General features: G+C 32.2%; 1 long non-coding RNA gene across 1 annotated transcript; it reads left to right on the top strand.

The window, feature by feature from the left end:
- Nucleotides 1-1105, top strand: LOC136064397 (uncharacterized). The gene is made up of 3 exons (XR_010626021.1): nucleotides 1-157; nucleotides 383-756; nucleotides 885-1105. It is a non-coding gene; the product is annotated as an uncharacterized LOC136064397 (long non-coding RNA).
- Nucleotides 1106-5486: the final 4381 nt, after the last annotated feature.

The following is a 5486-nucleotide window of genomic DNA, read 5'->3' as shown; positions in this document are numbered from 1 at the left end:
CCTCCCTCCTCCCTTCCCCTCTCATTTTCTCACACTTCACTCCCTTTTGAACTCTAACACTCTCTCCCTCTGCTGAGCCACTGCCATCCATCAACTATCATCACCGCCTCGATGGTGGTTCTATCTTTCCAGTGGTAGCTCTCTCTTCTGGTGTTAGGTAAAGTTTCTCAATGTTTTCTCTCTCTCACTCACTCACTCTATATGCTTATCTCTCTTAACGTGATGGATCAATGTTTAGTTTTTGCTTTGTTGATTTCTTAGTTTTCTATTGGCTAATTTTTAAATGTTTTTGCTTTGTCTCAACCTACAGGTGTATTTCTTACTCTATAATATTTTCTCTTGCTGACTTATTGTGTCCCTTTCTCTCTATCTTGCTTTGCAGGTTTGTCTCTGTTTGGCCATCTCCCTATTGTTTTCACTTATCTTTGGGTTTTTTTAATAATATATTTATATTTATAGATGGCATCTGAAACTCAATGCAGCACAAATGAGGTTCCTGTGGCACACACTCCCACAAATAAGGCTCCTCAAATGGCGGTGACAATAGATACTTATGCTGCTACCTCAAATCTCCATATAAAAAAACCTAACCAAACATCATATGTATGGGGTCACTTCATCTTATTAGAATGTGAGAGAGTTGAATGTAAGTATTGTGGCAAAACCTATGTTGCGGGGTCAAAAACTTATGGCACTACTAATTTAAGAACTCAGGAAGTTCAATGTAAAAAATATCCTATGAGGGTCTTGAGTTAGGTAATTTTTCAACAAAGCAATTTTTTATGATTGTAATTTTTTATTTGTTATATAAGCCTTTTGGGTTTTGAAATTCCACTGTATAATTTATTGTCTTTTTTTTTTTTTTTTTTTTTGATTTGTCTTAGAGTTTGCATCTCAAAGCTCCATAACAGTGGAAGAGGAAGATTAGTTGAAAATTGGAATGCTGGATAGCTTGGATATTTTGGTTCTTAGTGGGACTAGTATCTCTTTTGAAATCCACTCATAGAACTAGTTCTATATATTTTGTTTATAACTGAGTTAGGAACTTAAGATACTAGTTCTGTATATTTTGTTTATAAACTCAATTTGATATATTTTGTTTATAATTGAGTTAGGAACTTAGGATACTAGTTCTGTATATTTTGTTTACCGACTCAGTTACATATATTTTGTTTATAACTGAGTTAAGAACTTAGGACACTAGTTCAATAGTTCATATATATTTTGTTTATTAACTCAGTTAGATATATTTTGTTTATAATTGAGTTAGGAACTCATGTATATTTTGTTTATTAACTCAGCTGGATACTTAAACATATTTTTTTTTACATCTGAGTTAGAATATTAGTTTATATATTAATGTATATTTTGTTTATTAAATCACGTGGCAGGTGTGATATATTTTTTTTCTGCTCAATTTAATAATAATAGTAATAAAAAAAAATTGTCCAACCCATGGGTTCAACCCGACCCAACCCAACCCATGGGTTGGGTTGGGTTGAATTTTTTTTAACCCACCATTGTGGGTTGGGTCAAAAAATCCCCTCAACCTGACCCAACCCGATCCATACACACCTCTAAATTAACTTATGTCCAACAAAAGATAGGAGGTATTAAAGCAGTGGACAAGAGTATTGACTCTCAGCTTCAGAAATTCTTCCTCATCACTACATCACAAGTCTTAGGCTTTGTAGGTGGGGGGAGGTTTTGGATGTAATGTCTACAAAATTAATAGGAGAAGGAAATTGCATTCCTTGGGAGGTGAGTCAAGTCCCAAACCTAGCTTTCTAGAGTCAACAAGCTAATGGCTTTTAACACTTATCAAGTTATTTTCCTTAGCTTCTGACCTGAGGAAAATTATCTCCTGCCCTAGGCTGAGATCCTTGTTAGGATATATGCCCTTCAAATCTTATTGTATGATGCCATGTATGACATTATGTTCTATGTAATAAAGTTGTTTTATTATTATCTAAAATAATAGTAACATGAATATTTGGATATTATCATATAGTATGTGAGATGCATAGTATGTGATTTATGTGATTTATTCACAAAAGATATAAATCACAGGTTCTTTGTAAATTCAGAATTTTAATTCATAGTCGGTGATAAAATTAGACATTTCATATGCGAAGACTATAACATATCAACTAAGATGATTTTTCTTGACCATGGAAGTGGAGACTTTTAGTTGATATGTTTTAAGTGTTAAGACATATTAAACTGGACTGCTGTGAGATTTATTATTCTACTAACGACTGTTAAATGAATAATAAATCCCACAACTTCTATTTACATCAACTCTTAATCCTGAGAGAATAATGAACCTAATCATGAAGTGTAGATTGCTTAGATATATCAGGAGTGAGATCTAAAGTCACGATCAAAACCTCAGTATGTTGGGTAGCCACATTTAGTATTGAAGGAACATATATTTTTAAGATAGAATTCATAATCTCTTAACGGAGATATAAAATAGGCGTAAATGCACTTTTAGTCCCTACATTTTGGCTTTTTTCCATTTTGGACCATATATTTTATTTTTACCACTTTTAGTCCCTAAACCAATTAACGAGTGACATTTAAGTCTTTACCGTCACCTAACAAACATAAAAAACTGACATGGCTGACGGCACATTAAAATAATAATTAAAAAATCTATTTTGACATTAAAAAATGCCACATCAGCATTAATTTATTAATTTTAATTAAAAAAATTAAAAACAAAAAATTACATGAAATGAGATCTAAGAACACAAGAACTTGTTCTTCAATGTTCTTCTTAAATCAAGAAATAAACCCAGAAACGACATCAAACCCAAAATCAAAGAGCAAACCCAACAATGAAATTTTCCTTTATTTGAAATCCAAATAAAAAACAAACAAAATTTCTACTTTTTTTAGTTTTAAAGATTGAATATCTGTTCACCCAAAAAAAAATAAATAAAAAATATTCACATCAGCGAATATGACCAAATACATTTTGGTCATTGCTTATCCACTAGATTCAACTTACTAAAGCTCTTTCTTGTCTAAAATGAAGCTCTCTTTCATCTAAAGCTCTCTCTCTCTCTCTCTCTCTCTCTCTCTCAGATCAAAATCTCTATCTCTATCTCTCTTTCGACTTTCTCTTTGGATCTGGGTTTAAAGAAAGAGATGGTGGGTGTAGTACTGAGACAGCATGGCGAAGAACGCATTGGCTGGATCGTCGATCACGGTGGTGGCTAGCAAACGTCGCATGGTGGAGATGAGCATCGGCGAGCCGCGGTAGGTTTTTTTCACCGGAATGAAGTGGAATTCGAAGATGGTGCCCTTAGGGCAGGTGACGTTGACGGAAGGATCAGTGTGGACATACACGTTGTAGAGTTTTTTGGAAGGGGCATTTTGGAAAAACTGCTACTAGAGAGGGGTGAAGTGGAGGTCGGAGTTGGTGAGGAAGAGGAAAGTGATCTTGAGTTTGGGGTTTTTGCTATTTGGGTTTGCTTGGGTTTGTAAATTTGGATTAAGATGCGTAAGGACTTTGGGTTTGTTGAAGGTATTTTGAATCCTTGAAGGTCTTTGTGTTTGTAATGGGAATGTGAAAGAATGACAGAGTAATTGTTGAATGTCTTTGTGTTTTGTAAATCTATGGGCATGTCTTTGTGTTTGTAAATCTGACTGATTTTATGGGTTTTGTTGCTAAGGAAATATAAGAAAAGAGAAAAAAAAAATTGATTTTTTAAATTTCTGGGCAAGGTTTGCTGGGAAGAAAATGAAAAGCGTGATTGACGGGGAAGAACACATGTTTTAGATTCTTCGTGTTCTTCCCAAAAAAAGAGAAGCAAAATTAATTTAATTATTTTCTTTTCTTTTCTTTTTTCTTTTTTTAAATAATAAGGTTAAAAAATTTTTATATTATTTTAATTGATGTGACTTTTTTAATAATATTTTAATTCCTCCGTTAGCCACATTAGCTTTTTCCGTTAGTTAGGTGACGGAAATGACTTAAATGTCACGCGTTAATTGGTTTATGGACTAAAAGTGGTAAAAATAAAATATAGAGATAAAAAAAAAAATCAAAATGTAAGGACTAAAAGTGCATTTGGTTATTTAGAGTGTTAGGCCTAACCACTTTAGTAAGGAGTTACTAAAGTATATATTTATGAAATTGAATTTTATAAGTATATGATGAATTAAAGGATTAAATTGGGCACTCAAGGATTAAGATGTAGTTATCTTCAAAGTGACAATCAACATTCATGACTTTGTATTACTACGAATATTTTAATGGAGGGGTTGAATGTATAATAAAGTATTGAGATATAATTTATTAATAAGACCTAGAGTGCAATTATATTTATATAGTGATATTAAATATAATTAATGGTAATTTTGGGTTTGTCAAGAGTTGATAGAAAGTCCCAAAACCCATTGGAGTTAGTATCTTATTTGTCTCTTTTAGCCAACTCCAAGCCATATACTAAAGCTCAATTGGAATGGTCTAAAAGGCTAGCCCAATTAGATAATCAGTTATATATAAGAAGATAAACATATATAATTTGTAGATGTATGAAATGGTGTGTATATGAGTGTAAACCACTCTCTTATTTTTCCTTGAATACATACGTATAAACTAATTGACAGACTATACTTCTTAGGCATAAGTGGAATTGGAGTGAAGATTAAAAGTGTTTCCAAGTATTTCTAATCTTTGGTTTTTTAATTTTACCGCACCAAGATACGGTCTCTTATTCTTAAATTTTGAAATTTACATAGTACATCTCTTTAATTGCGAATGAAGTAGATCTATTAATTTTCCGCTGTCTATATTTTGTATGCGATACAAACTATGTTTTTTCTACAATCTTAGTGTTCAACTTGAAGCAATAGGTATACCAACAATGGTAGAAAAAGTAAGTAGCTTGAGGGGTATTTTCCTTCCTAAAGATGGGTTGTGAGACTAGATGTACACCTATTGATTTGATAGCATACCCTTATCTAATTGAGCTTGCTCAACCTTAATGTCCTTATTCTTAGATGAGAGACAAACACATTTTTAGGATCAAAGGACTTAGAAGATGAAGCGATAGAAGATCCTACCTCAACGTACCCTAAGCCAATTCTATCAAAATTCAGCTTATGTGAACTAAACACATGATCAAGCTAAATGTTTGACAATCTCTCTAATTTTAGTTATAAACTGACCTAGTTCACTTTCTAGTCCTTTCACCTTTCCACATGTCAAAGGGATATTTTTTTTCTTTTTTGCTTAAAATTATTTCACAATTGAGGCATAATTAGTCTTATAACTTTTTAATGGGTAATCTAGATACTCTCTTGTAGTTCAAACACTCCTTAAATAAAAAAAATAAAAATAAAAAAAAGGTTATATTTAGTTTGTAAGTTGTCATCCTCTCCAAGTTCTATTCAAAATCATTCTTTTATATTTTAAAATGTTTTTAAAAAGGTCTTTACTATTATCTAATGGTTGGAAAAGGTTGGTGTAA

Source organism: Quercus suber, unplaced genomic scaffold (assembly GCF_002906115.3).
Source record: "Quercus suber isolate HL8 unplaced genomic scaffold, Cork oak 2.0 scaffold_679, whole genome shotgun sequence".
Classification (NCBI taxonomy): domain Eukaryota; kingdom Viridiplantae; phylum Streptophyta; class Magnoliopsida; order Fagales; family Fagaceae; genus Quercus; species Quercus suber.
This window is presented reverse-complemented; position numbering and strand designations above follow the sequence as displayed.